The sequence below is a fragment of the Equus asinus genome, chromosome X, assembly GCF_041296235.1.
Source record: "Equus asinus isolate D_3611 breed Donkey chromosome X, EquAss-T2T_v2, whole genome shotgun sequence".
Lineage (NCBI taxonomy): Eukaryota > Metazoa > Chordata > Mammalia > Perissodactyla > Equidae > Equus > Equus asinus.
The window spans coordinates 77,370,991-77,393,704 of record NC_091820.1 but is presented as its reverse complement, the minus strand read 5'-3'; positions in this window follow the sequence as shown (position 1 = coordinate 77,393,704).

Below are 22,714 nucleotides of genomic sequence, written 5' to 3'. Positions count from 1 at the left end.
GAAACCTGAGACTGATGCCCACAGACAAAGCTGGATTGGAAAGGAATTCAATGTTAATTACAATGCTTGAACCCTACACTCAGCCTTGCCTGTCTGAGCCAACAAATTCCTGAAATTTCAGCTACATTAGTCAATACATCCCCTTTTTATCTAAAACACTCACAGATTCTATAAAGCTTCACCTATTGTTAATCTTTACTAATAGCACAACTGAAGCTATGAGTCAATATGAAGGCTGACGTTGTGAAAAAGCAATTTACCCAACAAACATCTATTGAATGCTTACTCTCTACCAATGGGTTTGAAGGTAACTTATTTGAGCACACCAGTGACTTTCATGCTGGATTCCACATCGGAGTTCTTGCAATGTTTTATTCTAATACATTTTTTTAAATAATATTTTGTTCATTTGAAAACTATACTAAAAAGCACACTTGAATGAATTGTTTGCATATACCCGATTTGAATGCACTAGAAGTTACCAGTGCATTAATAATGCTGGTTGGTCAATTCATTTTTGTCCCCTTTACTGTCACTTGGAATATATTAAAAAGTCTTATAAACATGTTATTAGTTAGGAGGGTGATAACTGTGCAAATGTCTTTTCTCCTAAATTCAGTCCCTGCCTATCCATTCACCATAAAATTGTTCAAGCAGGTGCACTCTTACAGCATATGGACACCATACACAGTTAAATGCCAGGCAAGGCTCAGTTCATCTGTTTTGGGCACAGAGTACATGCTCTCATTACATATATTGTTGTGTAATTAAAAACAAATGTAAAACATATAATAATGCTATATTAAACAGTTTTAGCTCATAAGTTGTTTTGAGGTGGTTTGTAGCCAAAATAAATATGATAAGAAGTGAAAGTTATTATTATACCTACTAATGACAATGATAACATCAAGGGTTTATTATGTATCAGGTACTACCTTGAGTAATTTACATGGATTATTCATTATACTCTTACAACATCATGAAGCATATACTATTTTCATTTCTATGTTGCAGTTGAAAAAACAGACTTGCGGAAGTTAAGTGACCCTTGATTGTAGAGATGGCAAGTAACAGAGTTATGGTTGAGTTTAAATCCATTTAATCACCATGCTAAAATGTCCATGCTCTTAAAAACTCTGCTATTCTATCTTTAAATAGTTAGTGATTCAACTTTGAAATCTTTAAGTTTCTAGATCATTTTAAATGGTTTCAAAAATTGTCAACAAATTTTCGAAGGTTAAGTTCTCTTCAGCACCAACAAGTATTGTTCTGAAATGTACAATGTAACAAAAAATTGTTAACAATGTGTTAACAATTCCTACAACTTATATGTGTAAATGAGGATTGTCTAGCTAACTTTTTTTTTAAGATTTTATTTTTTCCTTTTTCTCCCCAAAGCCCCCCAGTACATAGTTGTATATTCGTCGTTGTGGATCCTTCTAGTTGCGGCATGTGGGACGCTGCCTCAGCGTGGTTTGATGAGTAGTGCGGTGTCCGCGCCCAGGATTCGAACCAACGAAACACTGGGCCGCCTGCAGCGGAGCACGCGAACTTAACCACTCAGCCACAGGGCCAGCCCCTAGATAACTGTGAAAAAAAAGAAAATATACACAAATAAACTGGAAGCTAACACTCATATAAGACTGCTACCATCACCCATAGGTTTGGATTTAAAATTTTGGTGTGCGTAATGATAGCATCAATGTTTATATTGATTGACTTTCTAATAGGTGTATGTTGTCAATTTGAACTTTAAAAGTGTAGCAAATTAAAATTCCACCGTGTACATTTTCTTGTATTGATTTAATATTTTACTTTTAAAAGGTATTTTAGTTTTAAAGTGCCAATTTTTCTGCATCTTAAGTGACTAGCACAGTTGGCACACAAAGCAAAACCAAAATAAGTGTTGAATGCAAGAAAGAGCGATGCAAGTTCTGGTTTACAATGCTGTATGAAAAAGTCAAGATCACTTCAGAAGTAATAAGAGTGTTTACAGGAGTTTATGGACTTCTTTCTAATGGAATTTGAATACTTTCAGTTGATAAAATGGTCCTTTCTCTTGCAGAATCAGCATTACACATCTCTGAATCTGTAGACTAGACCTGGGCATAATCTTCTACATTTGACGCAAGAGGAATGTGCCTCAACTTCTCTGGAGTGTTTCCTATATTGTGTTGCCCTCGATAGCAAAGTGATCTCTACCTATAGTGGACAGTTTTTGTATTAGAAACAAGCTTTTGTTCTTTTACTATAATGATGCAATGTCACTGGTTAGGTCATTCTCATAGGCCATTGCACATTTCAGAACAATGCTTGTTGGTGATGAAGAGAACTTCACCTTCAAAAATCTTGATAAGTTCATTGTATACTCTAATTTTAGACAAAGTAGATATGCTGAAAGACATTATTTTTATACATGTCCAGGCCCCATAAATTGCCAGGAGGACAGCATGCCATTAGTTAACTAATGCTGCATTTTGTCATTATAATTCAGTTAGGTGGCTTTTATTCTATGCTTCCCGTCTTTCCTTTCTACCCTTTTATTTTGCAGAAATACTTTCAGGGCCAGCCCTGTGGCCGAGTGGTTATGTTTGTGCACTCTGCTTCGGCAGCCCAGGGTTTTGCTGGTTCGGATCCTGGGCATGGACATGGCACCACTCATCAAACCACGTTGAGGAGGCGTCCAACATGCCACAACTAGCACGACCCACAACTAAAAAATATACAACTATGTACTGGGGGATTTGGGGAGAAAAATCAGAAGAAAAAAAAAGAAAGACTTTCTCTCATTTTGAATTTCATGGAGTCAAAACTTTACTAAACATTTAGTTTACCAAAGAAAGACATTAATAACTATCTTAGTATGTCTATAGACAAGACACTGGATGATTCTTAAGCAACAGCCCAAATGATGAAATGTTTGCACAAATACAGTATAATCGCCATTTGGTATTTATTTCTGCAAATACCAAAGACTGAATCAATATTTTGACTTTCTATTTTATTTGTTTTTAAAATTTTCCCATGAGTGAGGAAATATAGTATGCTATGTTTACAAAACTTAATTATCTCTCTTTCTTATTGTGCTATCTGGACATTTCAGTGAATTAATGCACATGGTTTAAACACATTTGCATTAATTTTAATAACATGCTCATTGTAAACGATTTATAGAATGCAGAGGAGTAAAAGAAGAAAATCACCCAATCTCACCATCCAAAGATAAGCATTATTATATATTTTGGTATAAATTCTAATCTTTATTCCTATAAGTTTGGGGTCATTTTTAAAATTTTGCATACAGCTTTAGAACTTAAGATTTTTAAGCATTTTATGTTAATCAATATCCTTATATTCATCAAAAAAACATAATACTCAATGATTGGATATAATTCTACCATTTAGACTTCAGGGGAAAAACACAGAACTTACAGTGTATAAAGATTCAAAGATAAAAGAAGTTTAATTTCATTGACAAAAAAGTACAAGGTGGATGTTCCTAATTAATGGTATGGTTTTAGGGACCCTGGCTCCTACTGTCTTGTGGCTCTGCCGTGTCAAGTACACAGCTCCCAATGTTACCCTGGGTGCTCCCATCACAATAAGCCAAAAGAGGAAAAGATTAAGGAAGGAAAAGTGTTTATAGGCTAAGCAACGCTTATGTAAAACAAAATGTATGCAAATAAACTGGGTATTGACACTGACATAAGACTGCTACTATCCCCTATAGGTTTGGATTTTAAGAGACAAACATCATTTCTGCTCACATTACATAGAAGAAAACTTAGTCACATGACCATACCTAACTTCAGAGCATGCTGGGAATGTAATCTAGCTTCATGCTCAAGAAAAAAAGGGAAACAGTCTTTGGTCAACAGCTAGCAATGGTTTTAGGTATTTTCGCCATAAGAATCTTTGCCATAAGCAGTTTTGCCACCAACATTTTCACCACACAACTAATTGGCTATAAAGGCAATATTTCCATAAAAGATAAAATAACTAGTTGATTGATGGTTTTGGTCTCATTATGGTTTCATTTGGTTACAAATGGTTTTCATTTCATTTCATTTGGTTTATAAAGTTTTCATTTGGTTACAAATATGCATCCTGGTATTTGGATGAAACTGATACTTCTGTTAATACAGAAAGACACTTTAGCAAAAAAAAGGAAAAAAAATGAGATGTCGAAGGAGGAGACAAATCAACAAGCAAAAAAAAAAAGTACAATGCTATGAATGAAAGACTTGGAAGACAAAGTGCTTAGGATGTAACAATCCACAAAATAAAATCAGATTTTTGCACAGTATTGCCATGAATACACACAGATTTAAATATTCAAATATTTGTATTCAAATGTTTTTTATTTTCATTTTTTGTAGTCAAGTGTTTTTAATTTTGTTATTCATTTTTCATGCTTCATTATGAAAACCATCTGTAACCAAATGAAACCAAAACTGTCAGCCAATTATTTTATCTTTCATGGCACGATTCCCTTACTGCCGATTAGTTGTGCAGTGAAACTTCTTGCAGCAAAGATGCTTATGGCAAAAATTCCAGACACAAAACCAGACATAGCTAAGCAATATCTTCCATAACTACTGAAGTGAAGAATTTCTCTATGTTTGTTACTTAGTTAGATGTCTTATTTTGTTCATGATCTTACTCCCATGTTATCTAATGATGTATTTATCTTTTAGGTATGTATTGGGATATTAACAATTTATCTGTCTTATAAGTAGCAAATATTTCCATTTTTAATACCATTTCATTTTCCCTTATTCTCACAAATAATAGCTTCAAATATTTAAATTACAATTCTAGCAATATTTTGCTTTGTTTTTATTCTCAGGAATCCCATCTCTCTCTCTCAAGATGAGATAATAGTCACCTATATATTGTTATTTTATGTTTTCATTTTTTTAGATTTAAACCTTCAATTCATGTATAATACAGTATGAAATATAAGTATAACTACATTGCTTCCTCTCTATGTAACCATTCCTATATTGCCATTTCTTTCCCCCACTGATTTAAATTGCTGTCTAAACTTTTATATATTCTCCAGTTCTGCAAGGATATGGCACTGAAAATGAGGAGGGAAAGTAGTGGTCAGATTTCGGTGACATTTCAGGTAGAAGACACAGGAATTGGTGATGAGAGTAGGATGAAAGAAAGCAGAGTGGAGGTTAATCTGATGTTTGTAGCTTGTGAGACAATGGATGGGTGACACTATTAATCAAGTTTGTTAATATACGAAGAAGGTCATATTTGGGATAGAAGATAATTTCTGTGGTTTTAGACATTAAGTCAAGATGTCTTTTGAAATACTTAGTTTTAGATGTAAGGTAGGCAGTTGGATATAAGGTCTAGAACTTAGTATGGGGTGTGAGCTGGTGCTTGGAGAGCCATCAGCTTGTTTTATCTATGAGAACAGTTTGGATAACCTGAATTGAGCATGTATACATAATCAAAGAATCTAGTAATGAATCCTGGGAAACTCCAAAAGCTGGGGAATTGGCAATGAAAAATAACAAGCAAAGTTAATTGAATGGTAAGGTCAGAGTGATCAGAGGAAAACCAAAAATGGTATCATATATGGAAACTGAGGGGAGATTTTATTGAAGGGAGAGAGAATGAACAATGTTAAATGCTGCAGAGATGTCAAGTTGAAGGAGGAATAAAAATAAACCACTGGCTTTCAGAATTAGCAGGTACCGATGACCTTCTTAAGAACAGTTTACATACAGTAGTGGAGGAAGAAGCCATATTCTAATCATCATATAGATATTAATACGGGTAAGTCTCATATATCATGTGCCTGAAGTGTGCCCACTCAAATACATATTCATAACAGATCTATGAGTTGTATTACTAACAGCACTTTACAGATATTGAAAATCAGCTTCAAGAAATTAAAAAAAAATTCAAAAGAGGTCACTCAGTTAGGGAGTAGCAGGGCCAAACCAATTTATTTATTGAGGAAATCTCGCTTATATTCACAAACATCAGTCTATTTTTATCCTTCTGATAAAAGTATGAGGAATAAACTCATACTTTTTCTCTTTCAATCCCTCTTTCTGGCTTCAAAAATTATGTCCTTTCCATTTCACCACATTGTGTTTCTGGCAGACTGCTTTTTCAAGACCCTTTGGACTGGTGCTGAGATGGGGAGGGTAGTAGTTTGAAAGAAATGTAGGCTCATGGGAAAGTTTAAGATGAAGACTTAAGCACATTGGTAAATTTAGATTGGGGAGAAAGAAGCAATGGATCCAACTGAATATACAGGAATAAGGAGATTATTGATGGAGAGTGCAGAAAGCTGTGGAACGTGGAGTACAAGCTGACTCAGTTTTAGATGAAAGGATACATCATTTTTCGTCTGAGGCCGGAGAGAAAACGTCAGATAAGGGGATTACCTATATTATAGTCAAATTCAGAAGTAGAGAGAAGTTGACGTGGTTCCCTACTGAGCAACTATACTTTGTCTGTGATATAGGGGGCTTGCTGCTGTATATTGCGAGTGAGAGACGTAGAGAGAAGTTAAGGGAGAATGGTAAAGCTTTGGACCAGCTGCCATGGGATGTGTGATCAGGAGCTCTCTAGGAATAAGCAAAAGGATCATTAAGCAGCAGGGGAAAATTAGTGGAGTTTAGAGACCACCAATTTATAGTGGTTCCAATTTTGAGAACTGTGACAAACTGCAAAAAATGGTCCCTAACCTCCATTCCTCGCTATATCCCCTCCTTTGCAATGTGATATTGCAGCTCCTCCCTTCAAAAAGGGGAGTTCATGTTTCCACTTTCTGCATCTTTACTGACTTTGTGATTTGTTTTGGCTAATAGGATGTGGCATAAATGACATTGGGTCAGTTCTGAGTTTAGGTTTCAAGACTTCCACTCTCCCTCCGGGAACCCTGCAGCCACCATGGGAACAAGCCCAGGCTGCTGTAATGGATGATGACAGACATGAGATCTAGTCGCCCTCCATCTCCCCTTTACTCCAGCTGAGAGCCAGCCAACCCTCAGAAGCAGAGGCATCTTACTGACCTGAAGCTGACTTCAGATGCATGCGACAGCCCAGCCAAGGACAGAAGAAGCTCTCAGCTGAGCTGAGACTAACTTGTCAATACTCAGAATCATGAATTAAATAAAAGGTCCTTGTTATAAGTCATTGAGTTTGGGCATGTTTTTTAATACAATAAATAGCAAATAATTCAAAGGTATGTGATTTCCCCCCAAAATACTTAGAAGTCTTGAAGCAGGACTGGCAAATAAGTAGCCAAATTTATTGAGTCAGCATCTTGGACTCTCCCAGAAGGTGAGCAACAGGACAAAGGGACAAGAAAATTAAAGGAGCTTCAGAGAGTGTTTGTAAACTGATCAACCAGGGGGGCCAGATGGGCAAGGGATGGAAATGAAGCCATGAATCGGCTAATAGAATGGACTAAAATTGGGGGAGGGGAAGGAGGTAAGGGACTAGAGTCACAAACATATGCCTTGATTTTTCAGACATGCCCTGAATAAAAATACTGGATAAAAACAAACCTTCATTCTAAATCAAAACTGCCCGTTATTTATTAACAATCACTTTAGTTGCAAACAAGTGCTGAATTTGACTTATGTGTCTGAACATTGTAACAAGAATTCCTAAAAGAAATGGATGGTTTTTAAAAGATACATTACACTTGAAGAATTAGTGACATACTAAATGTATTCAAGTTAGCATTTATAATGAAAATGCCATTCATTCAAATGCAATTTTCAGGAAACATATTAATTAGTTCTAGCTTGCCTTGAAAATAATACACTACTGCTTTACGAAAATAGGAAAAAAATAGCATATGTGCCATTTGATGAAATTCTTTGGTCCAAACATGAGAAAGAAGTCAAAGGATTCATAATTTGCTCTCCATAAGCTTCTGAAAACGTTACAACCTCTGAAATATATTGAAATTAACAGTTCTTACCCACCACAGCTGGCTGTCAGTAAGCACATTTGTACGTTTATTTGCTGCATAAGAAGCACACGTTCACCAGAATTACTGAAAATCATGCACTGTACTTCCAAAATGCACTTCCAAAAATGGAAGGAAATGTAACTTTCAGTGAATGCCCTACATGATTCTCTCTGCTAACTCCCAGTCATGTCGTCTCTCTGGGCAGACTGGCATGGCCAAGACATTACAACGAGGATAAGGAAAGGTCCCTGGTGCCTTACAGCTAGTACGCAAACCTCCATCCTATATGCACAACAGAAAACTATTTTGGCAGCCACAAAATTCGTCTCCTGAGAACTGGCTGATTTTCACATTGTGAATGAGCCAGATTCATTTCCTTACTGAGAAAGTCCTCTTTATGTCCACAGGTACCCATCTAATTCTATTTCTTCTAGAAATAGACTAGGGGTGCTCTCAATGTCTCTGTAACACAGTAATTGTCTCAAGCTCTATCTCCATCTATTTCTCTTTATCTCCAAGTCAATCTCTTGCTGCCTCAATCTCTCTGGCCCAATTGCTCTACACACAAACACTCACACACACACACACACACACACACACACACACACAGTGGTTTGCAGCACAAAAGGTAATTATCAAATGAAACTCACAAATATGTCAGTTTGAACAACAAAGTCCCCTCAGACCATATGTTAACCTGAAGAGTTTTATAAAACATACAGACTCCTTGGTCCTACTCCTAGAGATATCAATCGAATACATCTGGAATTAGTTGCCAGTAATCTTATCTTTAGTTTTCCACATGATTTTCATGGTCAATCAGGATTGCAATTCACGTCTTGTTGGTATAAAGAGGCCGCTCACATCCTTTGCTACACTTTTGGAATATCAGCTCCCTCAGATATCTCTCTCCATGTCTGGATGGTTACTAAGAGAAGAGGTCAACAAATGGGAACTCTACATTCTGCTCCTCTTTGGGAGAACCTATCTTCTGAGGAAAAATAAGCCCCTCCCACAGATATACCCTTGGCAAAAGAAAAGAAACATAGAGTCTACTTCACTATGTATGTGCAAATACTTGCCTATCTACGCCATCCTTTCAATATAAAATAGGAAAAGAAAAGGGGAAAAGGAGGTAACATTTACTGAGCACTCACAAATTTGCCAAAAAATAGGCTAGAAGCGTTTGCACAATCTCATTTTATTTTTCTAACAAGCTTACACATTAGATATGAGCAACCCCAACTTACGGATGCGGAAACTGATGCTCAAAGAGGAGAAGGAGTCCACTCACAATTCCACAGCTAACAAGGAGCAGAACAGAGATTCAAAGAACGTTTCATTGACCTAGATTTAGGAGCACAGCCTGTTACTCAGAGCCTCTGAACCACATACACATGCACGCTCAACACGTATTTCTTTTCTTTCCCTAAACAGCGCATGCTGTAGTGGAAAGAACACTGAAATAAGACTACCGAACTCAGGCTTCCAGCTCTAGTTCTTCCCCTAATTAGCTCTTGTGACCTTTGTGAACATTCTGAAATTTTCCGGGCCTCATATTTCTCATCTATTAAATAAGGATGGGATATGATGTGATTTCTAAGTCTCTCGTCACACTAAAATGTCCTCGCTGCCTCTATTATCCTTAAACATTGCGAGCCCAGTATGGACTCTACTGCGTGCACTACCCGGCATTTTCAGAACCTGATCTTCCTAATCACAGAATAACTCTGAGATAGTAAATATTCATCTCCCCTTATATATTGGAAATCTTTTTGTCTTACATCCTGTTGTCCCTCATACAAACTCACCACCTCTAAAATATCTCAGCCCACTCACCCGTTTCAGGATGCATTCCAATTCTGACATCTATTGCTTACTTTGTGTTTGTAATGCACTTGACGGGCAAGTTATTGTAGAGTTTCTGCTTATAGAACCACTCTTTGGAGAAAGAGCTTTGTTTTTTTTGCAAGACTGTCAATGATGCAGAGCAGTGCATTGGGAGAAGGCCTCCACATCAAAAGGTATATTCTAAGCAGGAGTTTGAGCATCTGGAAAGGAAATACATTATGAACACACAAGTGAAATACACAGAAGTGTTTGATCAGAACGAGCACTGGGTCCTGAACTTGAGTTCAAATCCAGCTATTACCTAGATGTTTAATCTTGGATAAGACATTTGACCTTTCAGGCTTTCATTTCACCTCTATAAAACGATTCTCCAAAGACAATGAAATATTTTGCACAAAATAGGAGCACTTGAACAGCTCTGCAATCTTCTAGGTTTCCCCAGACTGTTCATTGTCCTTCTCTCCTCTCTACTCAAATCTCTAACACCTCTTCTTCACCTTCTATTTCATTAAGAAAACAACAATTAGAAGAAAATATCTGCAGCCTTCCCACACCACATCTCCTCATCTGCCTGCATCCGTGCTCATATACTCTGACTTCCTTCCTATTACAGTGAAAGATACAATTCCCAAAGAAGATCAACTACTCCATTGGTGCCCTGGATCCTGAGCCCCTGGTACTTAAGGACTCTGGTCCTGCAACTATCCTTTTCTCTCCTGTATCACATCTTTCTCCCTCCTCCTGGATCATTCTCATCAGAAAGCTGGTTCTCATGTTTTAGGACCTCTCCTCTTAAATTGAAAAATAAAAACATTTAAAATACAAACACTTTTGGCCCCATGTCCCTGTCTATATACCTCCCAATTATCTTTACAGCAAAGCTTTTCCAAAGAGTAGTCTATATTTTCCTCCAATCCCTTCTCAGTTGACTCAATGGTCATGTTTTCGTCCTTTAATTATTTCACCTCTTACCAGCATTTGACAGAGTGGACCACTCCATCCTTCTCTGGCTTTCTGACATGACCCTATTCTGATTTCCCTCCTATTTCAGTGGTTCCTCCATCTCAGAGCTCAATACTCTATTTATTTAACTCTACTCCCATGATGCTAAACACCATCAGTGTCCTAACAACTCGCAAATTTACATCTTCAATTCCAACTTCTTCTGTGAACACTGGACTCATACATCCACCTACCTACTCAATATGTGGAAAGGCATCATAGTGTAGTGCTGCACAATATGGGCTTCCTAGGCAGGCCCCAGCCAAAAACTGAACATGACAGTGATACAAGAACTCATCATTTCTGACCAGCTGACCAGTGCAGAGCCCCTCTGTGAGCAACCTTTGTGCTAGAGCTCCCTGTGGGGCTGGTCAAGTACTTTCTCAGAGCTTCACCCAAGTCTGTCAGCCAAATGTGCTCCCATAGCCAGTACTCTCTTGAAGGGAGACTTGATTGACTCACTTTCACGGCTCACATAAAGGCTACAACTTTGAGCTCAGAGACACCAATGCTGGCAGAGAAGCGCCTCTTCCTTAGAAGTCTGAATTTTAGTTGTGGGGGGATCCTCCTCTAAGCTTTGAGGTTTTAATCATTCAGCCTCTTTCCTTTTGTTCCACCAGTCCAAGAGGTGATAGCTACTTCCTTTATTCGCTACTTCCCTAGAATTCTCTTTTGATCCTTTCAGGCAATTTACCTGGTTAATAACTTTATACTTAGTTTTAAAAAAAATTGTCTTAAATTCTTTCTGATCAGATAAATGGTATTTCTCTTTCCTGATTTGACCCCGCCTGATGTCAGCATTATCTAATGACTTTCTCTTTTGGATGGTGAATATTCAACTTTCTTCAACCAATCCTGTACCACACCTCCTACATATAAGCATATTTCTCCTTAGTCTCCAACATTAGTTACATTCTATCATACATCAGTTCAATGTTAAAGTTATTTTGACTTTGCTAAAAGTAGTCTCAGCTTAACCTTATAGTCTATTCTTTGGTTATGTTTCCCTCCCTGATAAGAAGGTTTTGGGTTTTGTTTGAGTTAATGATTGTCTTGAATTCTATATATTATAATTTTCTTCACCTCAACCAACACCCTTCCTCAATTATATAAATATATTCTCAAAACATTCATACACATTTTGTATTTTATTATTATCATCCAAAGACTTATCTCTATACTCCATAATCAATCTATAAATCAAAATTGAGGTGAATTTATTATGCACTAATTTGAGGACTATAGCCCAGGAGGACTTTTCCAGCAAGGAAGGAAGCTCTCTGAAGAAGTGGGGTGTACAGAGTGGTTCTAGACCATCTTGGAACAAAGAGCATCCATCACATGTGACAGGAACATCTCTTTTACTACTGTCACGAGATGTTTTGCTAGCGCAGCAGGTCAGTGGTCACAAGGTGAGCACAGCAAGTTGGTGGTCAGCAGGTCAGTGGTCATGAGATGAGTTAAAGCAAGTCGGAAATTAATCTTTAGATTCTGGGAAGAAATGCTTATCCTCAAAGAAATGCTGATATGGAGGAGGCAACATTATCTTTAAGGGCACCATTCTTGGCTTTGGGACATTGTAAATGTTTGAAGCAGATGTACAACGCATGGTCAACAGGCTGCATCAGGCCTTTCTGGAAAAAAAAGGTCAAGCCGAATTAGTTTTAAACCCAATGTCTTCCTCATATACTCCAGTATATCCCATTGCTTTTCATTTATTCATCATCTCCCAGAGCCTTTCGGTCTCCTCCAGGAATTCTAGCTGTTCCCTGGGCTGCTGTTTAGCGGTTGTCTGGGAATTCCTGTCACTGGATCCCATCACCCTGAAGATTCTCGTAGACACCTTTTTATATTTTGCATCTCCTGTTTACACCTGCTTCTAAATAGACCAATCTCTAATGCAGAATCCAGCAGCTGATTAACAGGACCCGTCAGTATCATAAATTTTAAGGCTAAAAAAAATGAAGATGAAGTATGTAAAGATTTCAGCTGAAGTAATGAGAAAGTCAAGGCAGGCAAACCATACTAACAAAATGATAGATTATGATGTGATTTTTGGATCCCTGTACATATTCCATCTTCTTCAATGTCTGGTCCACAGGTGCCTGAATAACAGGAAGAATTTGCCAGGTGTTCACTCACTAGAAAAGCCATTTCAAAGAAACTGAGATGTCCATTTGGATTATGTGCCCAGATTATTTTCAGAGTAGCAATGCCACCATTAAATAAGAATGTTTTTAATTGTGCCTCATTATCTTGAATCTGCAGAAAATGTAACGGACCAGAAACCTGCATTTGTATGTATCTGTTTCTCTTTGGAAATTCAGATGTTGTCAGGGCCATGACAAATGTAACTAGAACACGAAATGTCTGCTACTTTAATAACTGACCTAACTTGGCCCAATTGATTTGGAAACTCATTTTAAAATATGTTCACATAGAAGTACATTCTAGAGCCAAAGTAAAAAGAAAACAAACAAAACAAGCAAAAAAAGACATGGGGAGCTGACCCAGTGGCATAGTGGTTAAGTTTGCCCACTCTGCTTCAGCGGCCCAGGTTCTCTGGTTCGGATCCCAAGGGTAGACCTATGTACTGCTCATCAAGCCATGCTGTGGCAGGCATCCCACATATAAAGTAGAGGAAGATGGGCACGGATGTTAGCTCAGGGCCAGTCTCCAACAGCAAAAAGAGGAGAATTGGTGGCAGACGTTAGCTCAGGGCCAATCTTCCTCAAAAAAAAAAAAGAAAGAAAGAAAGGAAAAAAGAGGAGGAAAAGAAAAGGCAAAAATGCCAACGAGAAAGGTATAATATCAATTCAGTTCACTCAAAAAATGATATTATGTCATGAAAGACAAAGACAAAATTAAACTAATCGCTTCAGATTGATTACAACAAAGGTTTGATTGGTTTGCTTCTTGATGAGAAAAGAGGAAAGAACCATCAGCTGCTTTGACCAGGAGAGAGGAATTATATACTTTAAACCACTGACCTGAGTTTGTGATACAATCATATTGAAATTAAAATGAAGCTTAAATAATAGTGCCAACTGGAAAATCATATTAGGACTTAAAAGTTACCTTTTCAAGGGAGCTGGCCCTGTGGCCGATTGGTTAAGTTCGCGCGCTCTGCTGCAGGCGGCCCAGTGTTTCATTGGTTCGAATCCTGGGCGCGGACATGGCACTGCTCATCAAACCATGCTGAGGCAGTGTCCCACATGCCACAACTAGAAGGACTCACAACAAAGAATATACAACTATGTACCGGGGGGCTTTGGGGAGAAAAAGGAAAAAAATAAAATTTAAAAAAAAAAAGTTACCCTTTCAAAACTAAACATTCTTCTCCAAAAATGGCTAGACAAGCTGCATCACTTTCTGTTATTTTAAAAGTTACCACGAGGGGGCGATATCTCCAGGCCTCACTGTGGCTTCCCTCCCACTCAAAGCCTCAGACCGTCAAGGTTTTTTCAGACAACCCTCCGGAGCTAGTTCAGATTTTTCCGCAGTGCAAGTGAGTCTGCGCGGCCTTAAAGCCCGCAATTAGGCAGCATCCACTGACGTCCAAAACTTACATAATGCTGTGTGTGCGTTATTGCAGCGGTTCTCAGCCCTGACTCTGCATTAGCGTCATCCGGAGTGCTTTAAGAAAAAACAAATCAGATGCCCACGGCATGTCTCAGGATGGGGCCAGAATCAGTACACTGTAAAACCTTCCACAGTGAGGCTGTCACAGAGGAGAACACCGTGCAGCCCAGTCTCAGGGTATCAGAAAACAGTGGGTATTGAGGCGTTTGAGGATTTCACATTTGTGTGACTGCCCGTTCCTTGTCTATAATACCATTGTTTCAGGGGACCTTATATTGAGGGAGACGTTTGAATCATCTTTCTATGACTATTCGTTTTATTCAGCCCAATATTTAAGATTAAGCTGCCTATAGCAGTCTACCTTTTATGATGTTTATTCTCATCTGGAAAGTTGAATACTTTTTAAAGGGGGCAATGCCATTTTATTATTAATGCTACTAAATTATAGCCAGGCAACCTTTGGCAGAGTACACTTTGCAAACTGTCATTTCAGCTCAATGCCGCAGAAATGGCTTTAATGTAAGAAGCATAGATGTGGATCCTCATACGAGCAATGACCGAGTTAATAAGGGGGCATCTGCTCTGATTAACGCGGATCCCATCACTTCAATTCTAACTTCAGGCACACCACAAAACGAAAATGCATTGGAACTCAGAGTGAGTCAAAACTTTTTGTAAAGAGTTAAAGGTTTGTCTTCAAAGCCATTAAAAACAAAATCTGAAAACCAGATTTTGGCATCCAGGAAAAAGAGAGGCATACCAAGGTTCTATTCCTATAGGTTGGGCGAAAATGACAGTCTGGTTTACCTAGGTTATCTATTGTACTACTGGTAAGTACTGCATGGTCAAAAGAGTCTCTGTACTCAGACAAAGGTCCTTTAAAATCCTAATTTTATAAATTGCTTACTATGCAGCATAGGCAAAAGACTTAACCTCTCTGAGCCTCTGTTGTCTTATGTTTAATAATAGGGACAATCACTATGTCACAGAGTCGTGTGAATGAAATGCGGCAACGAATGTAGAGAAAACGCCATGTTCATAGGTTGCTCAATACAAGGCAGCTGGTATTAGAGACTGTTTTGGTAACTGACATTTCAATTCTGGGACGTTCCATCGCCGCTGCAACTGCCACGGCTGCTGTCAACTGCTTGCTCCCTAGGTATGTCCAGGGAGGTTAATGCCGGATCTCAAGCCTCACCCTCACTATTTGGTATTTCCCACTTGGCTGCTATTCGCAGTACCCCCACAAGCCGCCCTTCACCAGGGCTTAATCATCATGCGTCAGGGAAACTACAGCCAGAGGACTGGAGAAAAAAAAAACCAGTGAAATAAAGTCATGTTGAAATGTTAATGGGGTCATGTTCAGCATTTGCACATCTCTTGGAATTCTTTAGCAAATGGATTTTCAATTAACATTTCACTGTCACATTGGGATGGGTCTGTCTTATAGTATCCTGTGACCCTTTCTCCTCCAGAAGCCAGGAGAGCAGCAGTATAAAATAGGAAGTGTAAATTATATTACATTGAAATTATATGTTTATCTTAATATTTACTAACTTGCATTTAAGTTAACTGGATAAGCTCCTCACAAGCAGAGACAGGTCTAATTCATCTTTGCATTCGGATCAAGCTCAAGAACTAGTACCAAAGAAATGCAAATTAAAATAAGGTTATCCATCCATCAAGTTGGCAAAGCCTGAAAGGCATGGAAATACCCAATGCTGGCTACAATCCAAACCTTTCTGGACTCAGCAATATGTTCAAGCAGCCTTAAAAATGTCCATGCCCTTCGACGTGGCAATTTCATTCCTGGTAATTTGATGTAAAGGGAGATTTAAGAAGTGTTCAAAGTTGTAGTTTCAGTGTTCACGTAGTGTTGCTTATAGTACAGAAAAATAAAATAGGACATCCCCAGAAAAATCTTGTCATGACACAGCTCATGGTTTTAACCTAAGAAACGAGGTTTGATTCATAATAACTTTCCTACTCTAAATGATAGGAATCTATTTAATAACCTAATAACAAAGCAAAATGAGAACTGCCCTCAGCCCTCCAGTTTCAATTCTACCCCGATCTCACTCCCATTCTCACTACAGTTTTAAAGCCCAGTGTCACATTCAATTCTTGTCGAGTTTCTTAACATTTTTGTTTTTCTCACATATGGCATTACCTCTCACACCATACCTAGATCTACCTGGCCTCTTAGATCAAGTCAGCACGTATCACTTAAAGCCTTAAAAGAGGTGGATGGGTGGCAATGAGTTGAGAGGGAAATGAAAAGTAATGGAGGAAGTGTTGATCACTTTGATCATTTTCACAGAGGTAGCCTGAGGATTGCTGAGTCTGTATGAAATAACTTTCAAAAAACTGCCGTAAGATGTGAAGTTATTTAAACAAGAGAGTATTAATTCTTTATTGACTTAATTTAAAGAAACCATACTTTAGACTCATAAAAATAGGGAAAAAAATGTTTTTACCCTAAACTCAGGCACTGTAGAATTGAACAGCCTTTTCCTTCTTTTTATAGTTTTTAAAGACAGACAAAGACGTGAATGTGGGAATTTGCTTTTAGGCTTTATCAACTATGATGTTATGTTCTAGTCAATTAGGATAATCTTGTAAAGAAATAAAGTTTGGGTGTCTGCTGTTGGCCTAAAGTGACAAAGTGTTTACTCCTATTTAGTCATCAACTATCACATTAGATAATATGTAATGATGAGTTATCTATCACCGAGCTGTTATGCAGCAAGATTAACATTTATACCTGTGAGGCCTAAAAATCTTGCATGTTAAAGTAATTCTTTTTATGGTAAGGGATGGTGAATGACTTTATCCCACAGCCTTTTCATTGTTCCAAGGAGCATTATAAGCTATAGTTTCAATATGTATGTTTCATGTTTTTTATTTAAAGACACACTTCTTTACAACAGTTAGTAGAAATCTGAACTGAGAATGAGATTTCTCATTCCAGTTTCTTCAGTATGTTTTTATAGTTTATTGAATCTCAAATTATGAAACTTACACTTTTTCAGTTGACTAAAGAATCGTTATCTTATAGAGGTTAAGAGAACAGACATTGAAACTAGCTTGCCTGGTACTGAATCACAGGTCTGCCTCTTTGCTGTGTGACCTTGGAGAACTTATTTAACCTTTCCTTGCCTTAAGCTACTCATCTGCAAAATGGGGTTAATGATAACATCTACTTCTAGGGTTGCTAAGTGAGTTAATAAGCACAAAACTTTGAATGTGGCACAGAGTGAGTGCTACATAAGTATTAGCAGTAGTAGGTGTGCTCTCCAATGACAGTCTTGGTTTCTGAAATTCCTTTAAAGAAATCCTAATTCTCAAGTGTGGGAGTTTCCAGAGTGGAATGATTTCAGACGTAGGTTTTCCACAGTTTTGATACTTTTTGATTTTGTGTTTTCTTTTCTTTCTTTCTTTTTTTGGGGGTATGTTTTGTTATTTGATTTACTCGTAGGTCAAAATGACCAACAAGGTCTGGAAATTTGTTCTTTAAGCCATTTTTAGTTGAAGAGTAAAATTTGCATGGATTTTCTCTTGTGAGAACAGTGTTATTAGTTGAATTTGTTAGCAGGAATGCTAGACACTAAATTGCCATTCGCGTTGCTTATTTTCTCTTGCTAGCTTCTGGATCATTTCCATTGCTATGCCTATGTTCTTCACCACGAATTTGCCTCCGTTCCAACACTTACAATTTTGCCTTGACATTTAGTTCTTCTGGAATTTTCTCATTCACAGCTGTCAGAATTTAATCTCACTGTCAAAAACACAAAGAAAATTTAATCTGCATTGCAGAAGATTCAAAAATATAAGATGTTCAGAAAAAGTAGAGAAGTTCTTAACAACATGTCTTCTTCTTAATACGTCTAAGCTTGACGCTCTTCTACTTGGATTGTGAAGGCCCACTTAAGATGCAAGGCAAGGCCAAAACAAGCTGCCTACAAATCTTAGAGGAACACCCACACAGTTTGATTTTTCATTTGCTTCTTTCTCACTGATGACCCTTTTCCTACTACTTGTTAAAGCTGGGAAAGAGTTGGAGAAACAAGAAAGATCCCTTTTACGTGACCCCTTTTGATCCTTGAATATCTCCTGTTTTTAAGTTCAACTGAAATCATAATAATATTATTAGCTATTTATTTATGTACATACAAGAAAGCAAGCACTGTGCTAGATAAATACTTCGCATATTTCAAAAAAGTTATTCTTGTTTTACAGAGGTCAAAACTAAGGCTCTAGAAGTTAAATAACTTGCCCAAAGTCATGTACCCTTGTAAGTAGCAGAAGCGTAATTCAATCACTGGCTGTGTTCTCTCCAGTTCACTGAGTAATGGTGACAGAGAAATTTAGAAAACGTGACCTGGATCTCAGACAATTTTAGTCAATTTTTCTCACGTGCACACACAGACACAAATAGCTACACATGCCTCACGTGAGTTTACTGCTACCATTTCCCTACAGAAATAGCTCTCTTCACCTAATCAAATTTTTAATTTTAAGTTTCAACCCATTATTTGTAGATTTTTTCAAAATATAGTGATAAGACAGTAAGACAGACTATACAAAGACTATATATATCTCTGTGTGTGTGTGTGTGTGTGTGCACTCCTCACACCCACCTCTCCCCATCTCCCGGCAGAAGACACAGAACACTAAACACTTCCCTTGAACATTCTTTGTTCTGGAACACAAGTGTGATTTTCTGTCTTTGTTTAGAGTTGAGAAAACTGAAACAAAGCAAGGTTATATAACTATTCAAAGGCCAAACAATGGTCAAACAAAATCTAAGAGTTTTTTTTCCCCTTTTGGCAGGGAAAGTTTCACCCTGAGCTAACATCTGTTGCCAGTCTTCCTCTTTTTTTCCCTCTTCAAAGCCCCAGTGCATGGTTGTATATCCTTGTTGTAAGTTGTTCTAGTTCTTCTATGGGAGCCCCTGCCACATTATGGCAACTGCCAGACGAGTGGTGTGGTTCCACGACCAGGAAGCAAACCCAGGCCTCCGAAGCAGTGATAGCACTGAACTTTAACCACTAGGCCACCAGGGCTGGCTCTAAATCTAAGAATCTTAATGCTCATAAGTCCAGTAGCAAACCTTTATATCCAAACCTTCATATCATCCATTTTTTCTAGTATAAACATATGATGCACTTTTTCCTTAATAAAGAAGTATATCTACAGTGTAGCTAGACTATAACAAAAATGGTAATAGCTTATAAGTTTGAACAAATATGTAACGGCATATAGGCATCATTATAATATCATACAGTGTATTTTCACTGCCTTAAAGATCGTCTGGGCCCTGATTATTCGTCCCTCCCCCAACAAACACCCTTGGCAACCACTGATCATTTTATTCTCTCCATAGTTTGCCTTTTCCAGGATATCATATGGTTAGAAACGTACAGTAGGTAGCCTTTTTAGATTGGCTTCTTTCACTTAGTAATATGTATTTAAGTTTCCTCCATGTCTTTTCATGGCTTTATAGCTTATTTTTTTTTAGTGGTGAATAATATTCCATTGTCTGGATGTTTTACAGTTTATTTATCCATTCACCTACCTAGGGACATCTTGGTTGCTTCCAAGAATGCACAACACCAAGAGTGAACCTTAAGGTAAACGGTGGACTTTGGGTGGTTATGATGTGTAAATGTAGGTTCATCCTTGGTTAAAAAAAAGTACCAATCTAGTGAGTGATGTTAATAATGGGGGGAGGCTATGCATGTGTCGGGGCACGAGGTATATGGGGAGTCTCTGTATGTTCCTCTCAATTTTGTTGCAAACCTAAAACTGCTCTAAAAATAAAACTTTTATAAAAAAGGTAAAATCTTTGGGAAAACAGATATACAACTGATTTAATGATTTAATGTTGAACAGGAAAATGATTTCAAATATAAATAACTACATAAAATAACGTCTTTAAAATATTAATAAGTCAATTTCATAGAAGCAAAAGTAATATCAAGATGTGAATGATGAACAAAGGAGACATACAAATGTGAACAGAAAAAAATTTAACCTCTGAAACCAAAATGAGATCTATTTAGTAACCAGTCAAGCGTGGCACATAAATTATTGCAACTAATAACAAGGGTAATTTACGCTCCTGACATTAATTTCAATTACGATATATTGAGGTATGACGATAGATTACGTGAGAGAGAGAGAGAGATGGGGGGATTGTTTGTTTTGTCTGTTGCAAGAGCAGGGGAAGAGGAGAGAAGAGTTCAGGAAGTAGAGATTGTTCCAGAAGCCTAAAGGTCATCAGTGAGCCATTTGAGGCTACCCACATACACATTTGGTAAGATAAACACATCCAGCTACAGTGCCCAGCAGATCTCATTAGTGATTTTTGGAGGGATTAGATATGAATCATCACCTCTATCTGCTTCCTGCAGAACACGGTCTGCCTGATACAATCTGCATGACTCATAGCGTGCTTGAGTCTTAGGTAAAATATGAAAGAAAATATATTTATGTATGGAAGTCAAGCTCATCCATATAGAAGGGCTCTCAGTTTATGGCTTTTATTATCATTATCACCATAGGGAGTTACTGCAAACACCTCCATCTGTTGACTGTAGAATGACTGAACAATATATCATGCGCTTTGATTTAAGAAAACTAGGGCATATAAAGTTATTACATAGGAGATTAAATCCTAAACAATAAATCTTCTAAATGGATAAATTTTAGCTAAATGTAAGCCAAATTTTCTGACAAATTTATGTTTCCAATGACAGGTTACAAGCGGTTTGTTACTTTGGTCCAGTCCGCAAATTTTGAGAACTATTTCTTTTCCTGTAAGAAATCTGGGTCTATAGCTAAAGTAATCCCCACTCCTCAGTGGGCTGCCAAAGCCACACAGACTTCTTACCATGCAGGGCTTATTTCGAGCACAGGAAAGACACAACCAACAACAGAGGCTGTCAGAAAACCAGCAGGGGAGAAACCACAATGGAAACATGTTTAAAATCATAAACACCCCCTATCACTATACAGTTGACAGTAAACTGTCCCCTGCAGGGAACAAGATTATTTGAAGTGTGGTCTTCCAAAAAAAAAAAATGGGTAGAGATCATTCCCTGTTGTACTGCTAGTGTTCGAAAATTGATTGCAACCGCTTACTTGTTGGGTAGAGATTGAATTAGGCAGTTGCAATCAAGCTTGCCAAACATCTTATAGCATATTAAACAGAAAAATGGAAGTCGTAAATTTTAAAATGAAGGAAAGAAAGAAAACCGGAGAGAAAGATAACCCGCCAGGGACATATGAGCTGCTTTTTGCTTTGTGTGATAAGGACAAGCTATTCGACTACTGTAAAAACAAGAGGAATAAAGAAAATAAAACTTAAAGATGGTAAATATACAACCAATCACCTCAATCTGTCAGCCAAATCAGTTGTGCATTACTTGCACACTAAGAAACAAATCAGGAAAGATTCGGGGATTTAAGAGGAATTGTTGGATGAAAAGGCATAGTGGGGGACTTTCTTGGAGCTGTTTTTGCATAATCAATGCTCTCTTTTACTTATACTGTCTGTTCAGTGTTGAATGCTGCCACTTAATTCTATATTACAGATCAATAAAAATAGAAAAGATTTATAAAGATACTTTTACTTATTTATTTATTTATTTATTTATTTATTTTGAGGAAGATTAGCCCTGAGCTAACTGCTGCCAATCCTCCTGTTTTTGCTGAGGAAGACTGGCCCTGAGCTAACATCTGTGCCCATCTTCCTCTACTTTATATGTGGGACACCTACCACAGCATGGTGTGTCAAGTGGTGCCATGTCCACACCCGGGATCCGAACCGGCAAACCCCAGGCTGCCGAAGCGGAACCTGCACTTAACCTCTGTGCAACTGGGCCAGCCCCAAAGATACTTTTATTAACACTCAACTTATGTTTGAAAAGAATAGCTATACTCATTTTCAAGGAGAACCCCAAAGGATAACTTGGGAGGAGGGTGTTAGTCAAAGTATCTTCTACCACAATCTATCTTCGATAAAAAAAACAAGGATAAGATGAAAACTAATGGCCAATTGTCAATTTTTCTATTGCTTTAACTTTACTGTTCTTCTATATACAAGTTTGTTTTTCTGATTTAACAACATGGACATTCATTTCATTCAACCAATATAAGCATTACATATAAATATTATATATTATATTGTGTATATATAGTCTGTTCTGCTACAATGCTATAACAAGGTTTACGTATTGCAAAAATCACTGCACTATACAAATGTGCAATAAAAACTGAAGGACTCATGGGGAAAATGGAGTTAGGATGAAGTTTTTT